Raw genomic sequence first — 17439 nt, forward strand, 5'->3', positions numbered from 1 at the left:
CCTTCAAAGTTAGTCCTTCATAGAAATTTTGAAGCTAATCCCATTCATTGAACATGTTTGGGGGACACTTCCTGAGTAAAGCTTTGTATCTCTCCCATGCCTCATACAATGATTCTCCATCTGTCTAAGTGAAATTTTAAACCTTTGTTTTGAGTCTGATGATCATTTGGGGAGGATAGAACTTGGCTAGGAATTTGCTCACTAGATCTTCCCAATTGTTGATGCTCTCTCTTGAAAATATCTCCAACCACTGAGCAGCTTTGCCTCTAAGGGAGAATGGAAATAGCAACAACTTGTAGATATCAGGATGCACACCATTAGTTTTGACAGTGTTACAAATCCTCAAAAAAGTGGATAAGTGTTGGTTTAGATATTCAAGTGGCCCTCCTCCATAGGAGCAGTTGTTTTGGACCAAGGTGATGAGCTGTGGCTTTAGTTCAAAGTTGTTTGTATTGACATTTGGGGTAAGGATACTACTCCCACAATGTCTAGGATTTGCAAATGTGTAGGAAGCCAAAACTCTTCTCTGAGGTGGATTGTTGTTAGCCATTCCTTCTAGTTGATTGGAATTGGAGGGGTTCCCTTCCATTTCGTGATATTCTTCCTCAGATTCTTCCTCTCCAAGAACACTTTTCCCTTTTTCTTCTCTTCTCAATCTCCTAAGAGTTCTTTTGTCTTGTTCATCAAAAGAGGGTATAGCTCCCCTTGTCCCTGACATACAAGCAAAACATAAGAGTCACACAAAACTAGAAAAACCAGGAACACTACACTCTATTGCTAGAGTGAGGTTAATGTTAGCTTAAGCAAAAATTCAAACAGTTAGTGTGTTAGCTAAAAATAAAGAAAATGAAAAAAAGCAAGGAAAAAGTGCTTAATCTAGACCTTGGTATCAATTGCGCCAACAACTTGGTACGCACGATCGTAATCTCAACTCTTTTTCACAACTCTGCATAACTAACCAGCAAGTGCACTAGGTCATCCAAGTAATAAACCTTACGTGAGTAAGGGTCGATCCCACGGAGATTGTCGGCTTAAAGCAAGCTATGGTCATCCTTGTAAATCTTAGTCAGGCAAATTCAAATGGTTATAAGGTTTTGATAATTAAAATATAAATAAAATATAAAATAAGATAAAGTTACTTATGTAATTCATTGGTGGGAATTTCAGATAAGCGTCTGGAGATGCTTTGTTGCTTATGAACTTCTGGTTTTCTACTGCCTTCTTCCAATCATGCATTACCTCCTTCCATGGCAAGCTGTATGATCCTCTCAGATGAAAACAAATCCATATGCACTGTTACCGCACGGCTAATCATCTGTTGGTTCTCGCCAGCGTCGGAATAGGACCATTGTCCTTTTGCACACTGTCACTTGTGCCCCACATTCGCAGGTTTGAAGCTCGTCATAGTCATCCCTTCCCAGATCCTACTCGGAATACCACAGACAAGGTTTAGACTTTCTGGATCTCAGGAATGATGCCAATGGTTCTAGCCTATACCACAAAGATTCTAATCTTAGATTAGAAACCCAAGAGAATATACTCCAGCTATCGTCCAATGACTACGTTGAACATCATGTAGATCGCTTTGTGGTTGTCAGGCACGCGACCTTGGCTAAGCGAGTAACGAAGATTGGATGATTGTCACGGGTTACCCCTTCATTCTGACTTAACTAAATTAGTACGAGAGTATCTCTTGGAGAAGAAGTAGGCATGAATTGAATAGAAAACAGTAGTAATTGTATTAATTCATGAAGAACAGCAGAGCTCCACACCTTAATCTATGGGGTGTAGAAATTCCACCGATAAAAATACATAAGTGAAAGGTCTAGGCATGGCCGTGAGGCCAGCCTCCAAACGTGAACAATGATCAAAGTTACATATGGTGATCAAAGACTGGTCAAAAGACGAGCTAAAAGTAGTTTTTATACTAAACTAGTAGCCTAGGGTTACAGAAAATGAGTAACTAAGTGCAGATAGTGTAGAAATCCACTTTCGGGGCCCATTTGGTGTGTGCTTGGGCTGAGCATTGAAGCTTTTTCGTGCTTAGGCTGTTCCTGGAGTTAAACGCCAGCTTTGGTGCCATTTTGGGCGTTTAACTCCAATTCTGGTGCCAGTTTGGGCGTTTAACTCCAATTTTGGTGCCAGTTTGGGCTGACTTTGAACGTCAGTTTGGGCCATCAAATCTCGGGAAAAGTATGGACTATTATATATTGCTGAAAATTGAGAGCGTGCCAATTGGGCTTCTGTAGCTCTAGAAAATCCATTTTGAATATAGGGAGGTCAGAATCCAACAGCATCTGCATTCCTTTTTCAGCCTCTGAATCAGATTTTTGCTCAGGTCCCTCAATTTCAACCAGAAAATACCTGAAATCACAAAAAAACACACAAACTCATAGTAAATTCTAGAAATGTGATTTTTGAATAAAAACTAATAAAAATATAATAAAAAGTAATTAAAACATAATAAAAACTATGTAAAAACAATGCCAAAAAGGGTACAAATTATCCGCTCATCACAACACCAAACTTAAATTGTTGCTTGTCCCCAAGCTACTGAAAATAAAGTAGGATAAAAAGAAGAGAGTATACAATGAATTCCAAACTTATCAATGAAGATTAGCTTCAATTAGATGAGCAGGACTTGTAACTTTTTGCTTCTGAACAGTTTTGGCATCTCACTTTATCCTTTGAAGTTCAGAATGATTGGCATCTATAGGAACTCAGAATTCAGATAGTGTTATTGATTCTCCTATTTTGGTATGTTGATTCTTGAACACAGCTACTTTATGAGTCTTGGCCGTGACCCTAAGTATTTTGTTTTCCAGTATTACCACCGGATACATAAATGCCACAGACACATAACTGGGTGAACCTTTTCAGATTGTGACTCAGCTTTACTAGAATCCCCAGTAAGAGGTGTCCAGAGCTCTTAAGCACACTATTTTTTTTTTTTGCTTTGGACCACAACTTTAACCACTCAGTCTCAAGCCTTTCACTTGACACCTTCACGCCACAAGCACATGGTTAGGGACAGCTTGGTTTAGCCGCTTAGGCCAGAATTTTATTCATGTGGGCCCTCCTATCCATTAATGCTCAAAGCCTTGGATCCTTTTTATTTTACCCTTGCCTTTTGGTTTAAAGGGCTATTGGCTTTTTCTGCTTGCTTTTTCTTTTTCTTTCTCTCTCTTTTTTTGCAAGCTTTTCACTGCTTTTTCTTGCTTCAAGAATCAATTATATGATTTTTCAGATTATCAATAAGATTTCTCCTTTTTCATTATTCTTTCAAGAGCCAACAATTTTAACAATCATAAATAACAAATTCAAAAATATGCACTGTTCAAGCATTCATTCAGAAAACAAAAGGTATTGCCACCACAACAAAATAATTAAACTAATTTCAAGATAGAATTTGAAACCATGTACTTCTTGTTCTTTTGCTATTAAAAACATTTTTTTATTTAAGAAAGGTGATGGATTCATAGGATATTCATAGCTTTAAGACATAGACACTAGACACTAATGATCATGTAATAAAGACACAAACATAGACGAAACATAAAGCATAGAGAATGAAAAATAGAAAAATAAAGAACAAGGAAATTAAAGAACGGGTCCACCTTAATGATGGCGGCTAGTTCTTCCTCTTGAAGATCTTATGGAGTGCTTTAGCTCCTCAATGTCTCTTCCTTGCCTTTGTTGCTCTTCCCTCATAGCTCTTTGGTCTTCTCTAATTTCATGGAGGAGGATGGAATGCTCTTGGTGCTCCATCCTTAGTTGTCCCATGTTGGAACTTAATTCTCCTAGGAAGGTGTTGATTTTCTCCAAATAGTTTTGTGGAGGACAGTGCATCCCTTGAGGCATCTCAGAGATTTCATGATAAGGAATTTCCTCATGCTATTATTGAGGTCCATGAGTGGGCTCTCTTGTTTGCTCCATCCTTTTCTTAGTGATGGGCTTATCCTCTTCAATGAGGGTGTCTTCCTCTATGACAATTCCAACTGAATTGCATAGGTGACAAATGAGATGAGAGAAGGCTAACCTTGCCAAAGTGGAGGGCTTGTCTGCCACCTTGTAGAGTTCTAGGGATATGATCTCATGAACTTCTACTTCCTCTCTATTCATGATGCTATGGATCATGATAGCCCGGTCTACAGTAACTTCAGACCAGTTGCTAGTTGGAATTATAGAGCGTTGGATAAACTCCAACCATCCTCTAGCCACGGGTTTGAGGTCAAGCCTTCTTAGTAGAACCGGCTTGCCTTTTGAGTATCTCTTCCATTGAGCGCCTTCCACACAAATGTCTCTAAGGAATTGGTCCAACCTTTCACCAAAGTTGACCCTTCTAGTGAAAGGGTGAGGATCTTCTTGCATCATTAGCAAGTTGAATGCTAACCTCACATTTTTTAGACTAAAATCCAAGTAGTTCCCCCGAACCATTGTGAGCCAATTCCTTGGGTTCGGATTCACACTTTGGTCATGGTTCTTAGTGATCTATGCATTAGCATAGAACTCTTAAACCATTAAGATCCCGACTTGTTGAATCGTGTTGGTGAGGATTTCCCAACCTCTTCTTCGAACTTCATGTCAGATCTCCAGATATTCACTCTTTTTGAGCTTAAAGGGGACCTCGGGGATCACCTTTTTCTTGGCCACAACTTCATAGAAGTGGTCTTGATGGACCTTTGAGATGAATCTCTCCATCTCCCATGACTCGGAGGTGGAAGCAATTGTCTTCCCTTTCCTCTTTTTAAAGGTTTCTCTTGCCTTAGGTGCCATTAGTGGTTATGGAAAAACAGAAAGCTTTAGCTTTTCCCACACCAAACTTAGAATGGTTGCTCGTCCTCGAGAAAAAGAAGAAAGAAAGGAGTAGAAGGAGAAGAAATGGAGGAGATGGAGGGTAGTGAAGGGTTTGGCCAAGGGGGAGAGAAGTGTGTTTGTTATGTGAAAATGAAGGTGGTGAGGAGGGGTATTTATAGGGTAAGAGAGAGGGGGTTTTCGGCCATGTGTGGGTGGGTTTGGGAGGGAAATGGTTTGAATTTGAATGGTGAGGTAGGTGTGGTTTAATGATGGATGGATGTGAGTGGTGAAGAGGATATGGGGAAGAGGGAAGGATTTGATAGGTGAAGGGTATTTGGGGAAGAGGTATTGATGGGATTGGTCAAGGGCATTTGGGGGAGAGTGTTATGGAAAGGTGAGAAGAGGAGAGAAGAAGAAGTGGGGTAGTTGGGGATCCTGTAGGGTCCACAGATCCTGAGGTATCAAGGAATTTGAGTCCCTGCACCATTCTGGCGTTCAAACGCCCATTCTGTGCCAAATCTGGCATTTAATGCCAGCTCTGCTATCTTTCCTGGTGTTAAACGCCAGTCCTGCTACCTTTCCTGGCATTAAACGCCACTCTGCTACCCATTTCTGGCGTTAAACGCCAGCCAGATGCCCATTTTTGGCGTTTAACGCCAGCCAGATACCAGACAATCCTTTTTGGTGTTAAACGCCCAGAGTGCTGCCCATTCTGGCGTTTAACGCCCAGAATGCTGCCAGGCTGGGCATTAAACGCCCATTCTGCTATCCTTACTGGCGTTTAAACGCCAGTAAACCTGTCCTCCAGGGTGTGCTATTTTTAATGCTGTTTTTTATTCTGTTTTTGATTTTTCAGTTGTTTTTGTGACTTCACATGATCATCAACCTAAGAAAAACATAAAATAATAATGGAAAATAAATAAATATAATTAAATAACATTGGGTGCCTCCCAACAAGCGCTTCTTTAATGTCAATAGCTTGACAGTGAAGCTCTTAGCAATCTTCACAGAGAATCAGAGCTTGATGTTGGCCTCCCAACGTCAAAATTAGAAGTTGAGTGTGGGGACTCTGTTTGACTCTGTATTGAGAGAAGCTTTTCATGCTTCCTCTCCAAGGTTACAGAAGAAGATCCTTGAGCTTTAAACATACGGTAGTCCTTTTTCAATTGAAGGACTAACTCTCCTCTATCCACATCAATCACAGCTCTTGCTGTGGCTAGGAAGGGTCTTCCAAGGATGATAGAATCATCTTCATCCTTCCCAGTGTCTAGGATTATGAAGTCAGCAGGGATGTAATAGCCTTCAACCTTCACTAAGATATCCTCTACAAGTCCATAAGCCTGTTTCCTTGAATTGTCTGCCATCTCTAGTGAAATTCTTGCAGCTTGCACCTCAAAGATCCCTAGTTTCTCCATTACAGAGAGGGGCATGAGGTTTATACTTGATCCAAGGTCACACAGAGCCTTCTTAAAGGTCATGGTGCCTATGGTACAAGGTATTAAGAACTTTTCAGGATCCTGTTTCTTCTAAGGTAATTTCAGTTAAACCAGATCATTCAGTTCATTGATGAGCAGTGGGGGTTCATCCTCCCAAGTCTCATTACCAAATAACTTGGCATTCAGCTTCATGATTGCTCCTAGATATTGAGCAACTTGCTCTTCAATAATATCTTCATCCTCTTCAGAGGAAGAATACTCATCAGAGCTCACGAATGGAAATAGTAAGTTCAATAAAATCTCTATGGTCTCTATATGAGCCTCAGATTCCTTTGGTTCCTCATTAGGGAACTCCTTGGAGGCCAGTGGACGTCCATTGAGGTCTTTCTCACTGGAAATCACTGCCTTTTCCTCCTCCATGCATTTGGCTATGTTGGTTATATTTATAGCCTTGCACTCTCTTTTTGGATTCTCTTCTGTATTGCTTGGGAGAGTACTTGGAGGGAGTTCAGTAACTTTCTTACTCAGCTAACCCACTTGTGCCTTCAAATTTCTAATAGAGGACCTTGCTTCAGTCATGAAATTGAGAGTGGTCTTAGATAGATCAGAGATTACAGTTGCTAAGTCAGAGTGACTCTTCTTAGAATTCTCTGCCTATTGCTAAGAAGATGATGGAAAAGGTTTGCTATTGCCAAACCGTGCTCTCCCACCATTATTATTATTGAAGCCTTGATTAGGCTTCTGTGGATCCTTCCATGAGAGATTAGGATGATTCCTCCATGAAGGATTATAGGTGTTTCCATAGGATTCTCCCATGTAATTCACCTCTTCCATTGCAGGATTCTCAGGGTCATAAGCTTCTTCTTCAAAGGAAGCTTCCTTAGTACTGACGGATACAGCTTGCGTTCCAGTCAAACTTTGAGAAATCATATTGACTTGCTGAGTCAATATTTTATTCTGAGCCAATATGGCATTCAGAGTATCAATCTCCAGAACTCCTTTCTTCTGAGTTATCCCATTATTCATAGGATTTCTTTCAGAAGTGTACACGAACTGGTTATTTGCAACCATTTCAATGAATTCCTGGGCTTCTGCAGGCGTCTTCTTCAGATAAAGAGATCCACCAGCAGAGTGATCCAATGACATCTTGGACAATTCAGACAGACCATCATAGAATATACATATGATGCTCCATTCTGAAAACATGTCAGAAGGATATCTTCTGATCAATTACTTGTATCTTTCCCAAGCTTCATAGAGGGATTCACCTTCCTTCTGTCTGAAGGTTTGGACTTCTACTCTAAGCTTTCTCAACTTTTGAGGTGGAAAGAATTTGGCCAAGAAAGCATTGTCCAGCTTTTCCCAAGAGTTCAGGCTATCTTTAGGTTGTGAGTCCAACCATGTCCTAGCTCTGTCTCTTACAGCAAAAGGGGAAAAGCATAAGTCTGTAGACCTCAGGTTTAACCCCATTGGTCTTGATAGTGTCACAGATTTGCAAGAATTCAGCTAAGAACTGATGAGGATCTTCCAATGGAAGTCCATGAAACTTGCAATTCTGCTGCATTAGAGAAACTAATTGAGGCTTAAGCTCAAAGTTGTTTGCTCCAATTACAGGAATTGAGATGCTCCTTCCACAGAAGTCAGAAGAGGGTGCAATGAAGTCACCAAGAATCTTCCTTGCATATCCACTATTGTTATTAGGTTTGGCCATCTCTTCTTCTTTTTCAAAAAATTCTGTCAGGTCCTCTTCAGAGTGTTGTGCTTTAGCTTCTCTTAGCTTCCTCTTTAGAGTCCTTTCAGGTTCCGGATCAGCTTCAACAAGAATGTTCTTATCCTTGCTCGTGCTCATATGAAAAAGAAGAGAACAGAAAAGAATAGGAATTCTCTATGTCACAGTATAGAGATTCCTTTATGTGAGTAAAAGAATAGAAGAGTAGAATGAAGAAGAGAGAAGATGAAGAATTCGAACACAGAGAGGGAGAGAGGGTTCAAATTATAAGAGGAAGAGAAGTGTTAGTAGATGAATAAATAAATAGAAAAAGATGAGAGAGAGAGAGAGAGAATTCGAATTTCAAAATAAAATAAAAGGAAAATATTTTTGTTTTTATTTTAATTATTGGTTAGTATTCGAAATTTAAGAGAAGAAATAAAGTAAAATTTGAAAACTAAATAAATTAATTAATTAAAAATATTTTTGAAAAAGTGGTTAGTGATTTTCGAAAATTGGAGAGAGAAAAGTAGTTAGGTAGTTTTGAAAAAGATATGATTGAAATAGAAAACTTTTAAAATCAAACAAAAAGTCAATTAGTTAATTTAAAAAGATTTGAAAATCCATTTTGAAAAGATAAGAAGTTAGAAAAGGATTTTGAAATTGATTTTGAAAAAGATATGATTGAAAATCCTTTTGAAAAATATTTGAAAAAGAAATTAAAAAGATTTAATTTTTGAAATTAAAGTTGATTACTTGACTAACAAGAAACTAAAAGATATGATTCTTAGAGTTTAAAGATTAAATCTTTCTTAATAGGCAAGTAACAACTTGAAATTTTTGAATCAAAACATTAAATGCTAGCATTAATTTCGAAAATATGGAATAAAAGTAAGAAAAAGATTTTGAAAATCAATTTTTAAAATTTTCAAAAATTTTAAGAAAAAATGAAAAAGATTTGATTTTTGAAAAAGTTTTGAAAAGATAGGATTTTTAAATTGAAATTTTGACTTGACTCATAAGGAAAAACTAAATTTTTAAAACTTTTTGACTAAATCAATTCAAAATTTTCGAAATTTATGAGAAGAATAAGGGAAAGATATTTTTTTGATTTTTGAATTTTAATGAGGAAAGAGAAAAACATAAAAATGATGCAAAACATAAAAATTTAAGATCAAAACAAAAAATGCATGCAAGACACTTTGAATGTCAAGATGAACACCAAAAACACTTTGAAGATCATGACAAGAACATGTTTTTGAAAATTTTTAAGAAAAGAAAAACATGCAAGACACCAAACTTAAAATTTTTATTCTATAGACACTATTAATTCAAGAATGTATATGAAAAACAAGAAAAGACACAAAACAAGAAAATGTAAGGATCAAATAAGGAAAATCATCAAGAACAACTTGAAGATCATGAAGAACAACATGCATGGATTTTCGAAAATAAGAAAAATGCAATTGACACCAAACTTAAGAATTGACACTAAACTCAAACAAGAAACACAAAATTTTTGGTTTTTATGATTTTATGAAATTTTTTTTTGTATTTTTCGAAAATTATTTGAAAAAAGAAAATAAATAAATTCAAAATTTTTAATAGGAATTCCAAGAATCATGCAATGTTAGTCTAAAGCTTCAGTCCAAAAATTTAGACATGGCTAAATAGCCAGCCAAGCTTTATGTGAAAGCTTCGGTCCAAAAGATTAGATATGCCCAGATGGCCAGCCAAGCTTCAGCAGAGCATTACATACAACAGCCAAGTAGATGGGAATCCAAAGGCTCTTACATTGATAAGTGGAAGCCTCAGTCCAAAAAAATTAGACATGGCTTAACAGCCAGCCAGGCTTCAACATATCATCTGAAACTCTAGAATTCATTCTTAAAAATTTTGAAGTACATAGAATAATTTATTTTATTTTATTTTTGAAATTTTTTGAAAATAAATAAAAATCAAAAAGCTTAAACATAAAATAAAAGTACCTAATCTGAGCAACAAGATGAACCGTCAGTTGTCCAAACTCGAACAATCCCCAGCAACGGCGCCAAAAACTTGGTGCACGAAATTGTGATCTCAACTGTGCCAACAACTTGGTACGCACAATCGTAATCTCAACTCTTTTTCACAACTCCGCACAACTAACCAGCAAGTGCACTGGGTCGTCCAAGTAATAAACCTTACGTGAGTAAGGGTCGATCCCACGGAGATTGTCGGCTTGAAGCAAGCTATGGTCATCCTTGTAAATCTCAGTCAGGCGAATTCAAATTGTTATAAGGTTTTGATAATTAAAATATAAATAAAATATAAAATAAGATAAAGTTACTTATGTAATTCATTGGTGGGAATTTCAGAAAAGCGTTTGGAGATGCTTTGTTGCTTATGAACTTCTGGTTTTCTACTGCCTTCTTCTAATCATGCATTACCTCCTTCCATGGCAAGCTGTATGATCCTCTCGGATGAAAACAAATCCATATGCGCTGGCACCGCACGGCTAATCATCTGTCGGTTCCCGCTAGCGTCGGAATAGGACCATTGTCCTTTTGCACACTATCATTGGTGCCCCACATTCGCAGGTTTGAAGCTCGTCATAGTCATCCCTTCCCAGATCCTACTCGGAATACCACAGACAAGGTTTAGACTTTTCGGATCTCATGAATGATGCCAATGGTTCTAGCCTATACCACGAAGATTCTAATCTTAGATTAGAAACCCAAGAGAATATACTCCAGCTGTCGTCCAATGACTACGTTGAACATCATGTAGATCGCTTTGTAGTTGTCAAGCACGCGACCTTGGCTAAGCGAGTAACGAAGATTGGGTGATTGTCATGGGTCACCTCTTCATTCTGACTTAACTGAATCAAGTACGAGAGTATATCTTGGAGAAGAAGTAGGCGTGAATTGAATAGAAAACAGTAGTAATTGCATTAATTCATGAAGAATAGCAGAGCTCCACACCTTAATCTATGGGGTGTAGAAACTCCACCGATGAAAATACATAAGTGAAAGGTCTAGGCATGGCCGTGAGGCCAGCCTCCGAATGTGAGCAATGATCAAAGTTACATATGGTGATCAAAGACTGGTCAAAAGATGAGCTAAAAGTAGTTTTTATACTAAACTAGTAGCCTAGGGTTACAGAAAATGAGTAACTAGGTGCAGATAGTGTAGAAATCCACTTCCGGGGCCCACTTGGTATGTGCTTGGACTGAGAATTGAAGCGTTTTTGTGCTTAGGCTGTTCTTGGAGTTAAACGCCAGCTTTGGTGCCAGTTTGGGCGGTTAACTCCAATTCTGGTGCCAGTTTGGGCGTTTTACATCAGAATTTTTAGGCTGACTTTGAACGTCAGTTTGGACCATCAAATCTCGGGCAAACTATGGACTATTAATATTGCTGAAAAGCCCATGATGTCTACTTTTGAACGCAATTGAGAGCGCGCCAATTGGGCTTCTGTAGCTCCAGAAAATTTATTTCGAATGCAGGGATGTCAGAATCCAACAGCATCTGCAGTCCTTTTTCAGCCTCTGAATCAGATTTTTGCTCAGGTCCCTCAATTTCAGCCAGAAAATACCTAATATCATCGAAAAACACACAAAGTCATAGTAAAGTCCAGAAATGTGATTTTTGAATAAAACTAATAAAAATATAATAAAAAATAATTAAAACATACTAAAAACTATGTAAAAATAATGCCAAAAAGGGTATAAATTATCTGCTCATCAGCTCACAAACTTGCGGGCTGATGCCTGCTGTATCCACCAAGCTCTACCCAATTGCTTTCTTGTGTCTTCTCAGCATACTAAGCAGCTGCTCCTCCTGTTGGGAAGTGAGTTCCCTTGCAATGATAACTGGGAGCTTCTGATTATCCTCAAGGTAAGCATACTTGAGATGGGGTGGAAGGGGCTTCAACTCCATTTTCTGCTCATGGCTAGGCACTGGATCATCTAGAGCTAGTGATGATGGACAAGTGTCCTCATTGTGTTCAGAGGGTTTCCCCACACTTGGACCATGCTCCATGTGCATCTTTTCTATTTCTTCTTGGTGAACTGCAGCTATAGTTCAAAAGAGTAAGTTCCTGAGTCATTAGGGGGTATCTCTAAAATATAGAAATCAATGGGAAATGTGAGCCCCTTAATGCTCACCAGCACATCCTCAGCAATTCCAACCACGGTGATGATGCTTTTATCTGCTAAAACAAAACGAGCTGCTGACCTTTTTAAGGGAGAGAGCCTCAAAGCATCATATACAGACAATGGCATTATACTAACACACGCTCCTAAATCATACATACAGTCAGAAAATTTCACACCATCTATAGTAATAGTAACCATGCATGGACCTGGGTCACTACATTTTTCAGGTATATCACCCACTAAAGCAGAAATGGAGCTACCTAGAGGAATAGTTTCTAAATCCTGTAATTTATCTTTATGCATGCACAAATCCTTTAGAAACTTAGCATATCTAGGTACCTGCTGAATGGCATCAAAAAGTGGAATGGTTACCTCAACCTTTTTGAATATTTTTACCATTTTAGGGTCTAGTTCCATCTGCTTTCTGGGCTTCCTAGCAAGGTGTGGAAATGGAATAGGAATGGTGCCACTTGCAGCTTCTGCATTCCTTGGTGCTCAATTCCTTGGTTGAGCTACTTCTTCTTCAACCAAGTCTTGTACTACATCTTTTTCTTCAGCATCTTCTACCTCCACAGTACTTCCAACTGGAGTGTCTTCTGTGAAGCTTGGCTCTGCATGACTCATCTCTGGTAGTGTAGTCCCGGACCTCAAAGTAATGGCGTTGATTCCTCCCTTGGGGTTGGGTACAAGCTGAGACAGAATTGTACCAGAGCTTGTAGGTTGAGTGTTGGAGGTACTCGACGATCCTATCTGGGAGACAAGAGCCTGTATAGCAGATGTCAGACCGGTAAGTGTGCTTTCTATGGTCTTAAAAGAGTGAAGTAACTCGTCATTGGGGGATGAAGATGGGTAAGTGACTTGAGGGACCTGCTGTTAGTTATTCTGAGGCGCTTGGGACTGCCTTTGGTGAGGTGCTTTGTAAGGCTGATTTTGGTTCTGCTGTCTGTTATTGTTGTTCCACCTCTTGATTTCCATTGTTATCTCTGCCTCCTCTGTTGTAGTTGTCCCTCCATCCTTGATTGAAATTATCTCTCCATCCCTGGTTGGAGTTGTCTTGCCAACCTTGATTGTAGTTTTCACCTTGGTTGTAATTGTCGCCTTGTTGATTGTATCCTTGATTCGGGCGGTCATAGAAATTATGAGTAGCTGCCAAGGTGTTGTCTTCTTGTTGGAGTTGCGGACACTCATCAGTGTAATGAGTATAATCAGCACATATTCCGCATACTGTTGACTTTGTTGTGGTGGGGGAGGCTGAGGTTGTTATTGATTCAACTGTATCTGCTTCAGTAGGTTGGTCATCTCACATATAGCCTGTGTGAAAGTAGTAGTCTCACTGCTAGAGGAAACCTCTGCAATAGCCTTGGGATCGTTGTTCCTGTGGCTGACGTTTCGAGTAGACTCTGCTAGATCAGTGATCAGTTGCCACGCTTCATCCGCGGTCTTGTACTTTTTTAGAGAACCATTACTCGCACCATCTAATGTAGTCTTATCCTGAGGCTTCATGCCTTGTGTGAAGTAGCTGATCAACATCAACCTGTCAATCATGTGGTGGGGGCATGCGTCTAGAAGATTCCTGAGGCGCTCCCAATGCTCATAAAGGGTCTCTGACTCGCCATGGATAATGCAGAAAATCTCCTTCCTCAGTCGTTCTGTAACTTCAGCTGGAAAGTATTTTTCCAAGAAATCTCTCCTGAGCGTATCCCAGTTAGTAACAGTTACTTCAGGTTGAGTGTAATACAACTCCCTCGCCTTTCCCTCAAGAGAAAATGGGAAGGCGATTAGCAGAATAGAAGTCTCATCTGCACCATGACGCCTAACAGTAGAATAGGCTATCTAAAAATCCCTGAGGTGCTTTGACGTTGTGATTTTTGCCAGTAAAGAATTTCATAAAAATAGTTGCGTTGTAGATATAGTCTCTAAACCAACAAAAATCCCTTTGTACAAACGTTTTGGTTTTCACAAGTAACAAACCCCTTTAAAAATTGTTAACCGAGTATTCAAACCTCGGGTCGTCTTCTCAAGGAACTGCAGGGAAGTATGTTCTTATTATTGGTTATGGAGGTTGTAAAATCGGGGTTGAGAGTGAAGAATAAATATGACAAATAATTTAAATGGCAATTAAAATAAATAAATACTGTAAAGCAAACTTTTGGCAAAGTAAGAGAAATTGGAAGTCCAACTTAATTATCTCTCTCAACAATAATGAAAGTTGAATCTAAACTCCACTTAGTTAACCTTTACTAAAGCAAAGGAAAGTCAAGGGACTAATTAGTTTGACCTTCGAATCCTATTTAATTCCTAAGAAAAAGTTGGGATTATTGAAGTTCAGTTCAATTAGCAAGATAGCGATTATCAGTTATGTTGAGTTTGATAATGTTGAGTTACTGATTTCTTAACCAAGACCAAAAAGGGAAAAAATAAAATTGCTAGAATAAAAATGTCCTTAGATGGAAAGTAATGGTAACACAAATTAAAGAGAAAGCAATCAATAACTGAGATACCTCAAATAATCATTAATTCAAATCATAACATGGAAAGGGTTCATAAGTCAAATTGGCAACATTTATAGATACGAATAAAAGCATTAAAGTAAAAGTAGCATAGAAACATAAATTAAAGTAAATACTAAACCTAGATCGAGAGTTACTCTTAAAAACTAAGAGAAGTACTAAATCCTAATCCTAAGAGAGAGAGGAGAGAACCTCTCTCAAACTAAATCTAAATCATGGAAAGTGAAAATTGGCGAGCTCTGTCTTGAATGGATGCATTCCCCCACTTTATAGCCTCAAGTCTGTGTGTTATGCACCTGGATCTGGGCCAAAAGGGCTTCAGAAATCGCTGGGGGCGTATTCTGTAAATTATAATACGTGGCCTCTGTCACGCGTCCGCGTGGGTCACGCGGTCGCGTCATCTGGAGTTTTCCTTGTGGCGCGGTCGCGTCGGTCACGCGTCCGCATCGAATGCGCTATGCTCAAGTCGCACGGCCGCGTCAGTCATGCGTCCGCGTCGCTGCTTTTTTTACGCTCCTGGCACGCGATCGTGTCGTCCATGCGATCGCGTGGATGCCAGTTTCTTCAAAACTCCGTTTCGCACTTTCCTTCCATTTTTGTACGTTTCCTTTTCCATCCTTTAAGTCATTTTGCCTTTAGAAAATCTGAAACTACTCAACACACTAATCACGGCATCGAATGGAAGTAAAGGTAATTAAAATAATTAATTTTAAAGCTTAGGAAACATGTTTTTCACATACATCACATAATAAGGAATGGAAAGTAAAACCATGCAATTAATATGAATAAGTGGGTGAAGGATTGAATAAATCACTCAAACTAAGCACAAAATAACTCATGAAATATGGGTTTATCAACCTCCCCACACTTAAACAATAGTATGTCCTCATGCTAAATCCAAGGTAAAGAATAAGGTAAGGTTAAAGTGGTGGAATGTTATGCAATGCAACCTATTCTAAATGCATCTACCTAAATGAGTCATGCTATTCCAATTTATCTACTCATATATAAAGCTTACATGTAGTCAAATTAATTCACATTCTCAAGGAGTCATATATATATATATAGCCAACCCTTAAATAATAAAGCATTTTAGCAAATGAGATGGGGAATAAAAATATTGTACAAACTTGCAAAACAATTAGTAAATTAAGCACAGATATATGTTGATGAGTTATTGAACCCTCACTGGATTTTGTGTTTACCCTCTAGTCACTCAGTGTTTATTGGGTTTATCCACTCTACTTTTCTTTTTATTCTTACTTTCTATAACTTTGTTCTTCATCTAACCAATCAACAATTATAGAGTACAGTCATACCAAAAGTCATGAGGTCTTTAATTAAGGTTGTAATGGGGCCAAGGTAAAGGTAAGGATATATGTATAAGGCTAAGTGAGCTAATAAGTGAATCCTTAATTAGACTAAGATCTCACCTAACATACATATTTAGTAGAACAAGCTTCTTTACCAATTTTCCCATATTATCCCACTTGTTGTTTCATGCTCATGTTTTAATTTTATTTTTATCCCATGTGCATTGCTTTTATTTTGCATTGGGGAATTCTTTTGTAACCCCTTTTATTAAATGCTGAAAAATAACTTTTTTTTAATGCACATGGTAATTGAATCACTTTGATTTCTCATGAGCATGCTTCCCACATTTTATGAGTTATTTTATTTCTTTCAACTTTTCTACCTTTTGTTTCTATCATCCATGTTCCCAATAGGTTTTCCACATTTTAATCTATTCATAATTTTCTATCTTAAGCTAACCAAGGATTCAACTTGGGATTTTATTTTGTTTTTCTGCTTAAGGCTAGTAGTGTGGCTAAATAGAATAAAAGAGATTTTAAAGGCTCAAGGGGGCTAACAAGGGTGATGTGAAAGGCAGGTTATTTTGGGGTAAGTGAGCTAAAATCAAATGATGGCCTCAATCATTCTTTTGGTATGTATCTATATCCTATATTCTATATTCTATAATTGGACATATAGATTAAAGCAAAGCAAAGAACATCAGAATAAAAAGAAGCGAAACACACAGGAATGAAATTATGGTTTGAATGCAACCATACAATTAAGCTCAAGACTCACAGGCTGTGTGTTCTCTAACTCAAGCATCACATATCATTTATATATGTTATGCAGGTTTAGTTAAAAATTCCCATTATTCTCATAAAAAAATTATTTAGGGTGGCCTTTAAAGTTTTAATGTTCCTCCTTGATGAAATGTTGTCAACTTAACTATATGATGTAATGCTATATATACAAGGTTTATGGATTTAAATCTGTTATGTTCAATTTCCTAGCTTACTTCCTTTTTATTTTTCAATTTAAACTATGCTATCTTATGCTAAAAAGGGTAAACTATACTAATTAATCCACTAATAAGTCAGAATTGCAAACTAAACTAAATAACTAAAAATATGAACTAAAAATGCAAAATACAGAAATAGAGTAAAAATACATAAAAGTAGCAATGTATAAGTACTCAGAAAATAACAGTAAAAAGAAAAATACAGAAAAATATCCAAAATAAAAGAAAAAAGAGATGTAGTGGTTCACCAAAATAAAACGCCAGAGATGGCGACCTCCCTACACTTAAAATGAAGCATCGTCCCTGGTGCTCAGTCAAGCCGGGTGTGAAGGGGTGTCATCACTGGTAGGGATGGTAGCTGGAGGCTCTGTGGTGGTAGTGGGCTGAGGGTCTGGCTGCTGTCGAGGCGGTGCTGACTGGATCGGGATCTCCAGATCTGCAGCCTCGATCTGATGCGTAACCTCCTGATGTGGTGCAGCCTACTCTGTGCCTGCCTACGGATGGGTCTCCTCCTAGGGCTCATCCTCCTCCTCCTCTGA

The 17439-nt window shown here is 38.3% G+C and overlaps 1 non-coding gene across 1 annotated transcript; it reads left to right on the plus strand.

The window, feature by feature from the left end:
* Positions 1 to 7437: 7437 nt before the first annotated feature.
* On the plus strand, positions 7438 to 7541 carry LOC148564868 (small nucleolar RNA R71). The gene has a single exon (XR_015884780.1). It is a non-coding gene; the product is annotated as a small nucleolar RNA R71 (small nucleolar RNA).
* Positions 7542 to 17439: the final 9898 nt, after the last annotated feature.

The sequence above is a fragment of the Arachis ipaensis genome, chromosome B5 (assembly GCF_059453495.1).
Source record: "Arachis ipaensis isolate K30076 ecotype BB chromosome B5, ASM5945349v1, whole genome shotgun sequence".
NCBI classification, from domain to species: domain Eukaryota; kingdom Viridiplantae; phylum Streptophyta; class Magnoliopsida; order Fabales; family Fabaceae; genus Arachis; species Arachis ipaensis.